Raw genomic sequence first — 1,344 nt, 5'->3', positions numbered from 1 at the left:
GACTTTCTGCCACTTTTTTGAATTGCAAAAAGCAATCTTGGGAGATTTGATTTTTGACAGGGCAAATAAACTCCAAATTCAAAACTTCCAGTTGGATTGGAAAGTAGACTCACAGACCTTTCCAACAAGCCTACTTTTGCTCAATTTTTCCACCTGCAAGTGCCCCAAAGATGGCTCCAAAGGCGTGCAACCCGTCAGGCAGGGGCGCGTGACCCGTCAGGCAGATTTTTCCAAAATGCATTGTACAGCTCAGAAAAACGCAGTTTGACCCAGTTTGACTTTTTGGGGTGAATTATGATTCTATTTGATGTAATTATTGTACTTTTAAGACACTTTTACTCTTATGTAACACTTCTAGAAGATTCATTCATGAAAAGGGTAAATATTAAATGAATGAATTGGTTTCCTAGCTTATAGAGGCAAGTTGTTTTGACTGCCTAGTTTGTAGTGCTTAGTTTAGAAGTGGTTGAAATAGCTTCTAGGATAGTGAGCTCGACCCATGGAGGTAGGGAAAGAGGTTAGATCATCTATATTATGTACTTTCTTGCTCATTTTCAGGGTTGGACTCTTGAGGGAGAAGCTATCATTGTATTATTCACTGTATCTCTGCAATTTTTGGCTAAGGAAGACCAGGGTTTTGCAGTCCTCTTTGGGATTCTTGTGGAATCATGTGTTGATGGTGTTTTTCTCAATGTACTTGTAAGCTTGTTATGTGATTCATTTCCTTTCTTTTACTTCTGCACATTAAACAAATGAAGTGTTAAAGTAAGAATTCATGCCTGTCATGCTCTGCTTTTAAGTTTGTTTAATTTCAATGTTTTCTACTGTCTAAAGAGAATTCAAAGTTATTGTTTGCTCTCTTTAGCTCCTCACCTTTCATTCCCGACCATCCACCTCAGTTAAAGGCATCAACGCTGTCTCCTACCTCGCCCCAAGGAACCCCCTGCAGAAACTGTGTCCAATCCCTGCACCCAAAATTGCCCTCTCCTCAATTTGCCACCAAAAACTCAAAAAACCCCAAATCAAACTCTTTGATCAGTTTACTAGCCTAATATCAGTGTTACCTTATTGGTCATCTCATCCATTAAAGATTTTACCGAGATTGACCGGAGAGAGCCTTCTCCTGCCCCGTAGGGCTAGCTACGAGGCTAAATGGTTTGATGTTGCCTTGAGGTTTACCTTTCTCAGCCTGAGGTGAAATTTCAAGCGCTAACATATTGGCGACCATACTGGGGACAAAAAACTTGTTTGTGGGTTGATGTGTTGGTTTCATAAGTCTTAGACGGAGCCTGAAGTTATGCCAGGTAGCCCTCGAAAACGCTCTTGCTTTGCATCAACGCAAGT

Source organism: Pinus tabuliformis, chromosome 4_2 (assembly GCF_031772625.1).
Source record: "Pinus tabuliformis cultivar Carrire ecotype Pingquan chromosome 4_2, CPIR1, whole genome shotgun sequence".
Lineage (NCBI taxonomy): Eukaryota > Viridiplantae > Streptophyta > Pinopsida > Pinales > Pinaceae > Pinus > Pinus tabuliformis.
Note: the sequence above shows the minus strand (reverse complement) of the source record.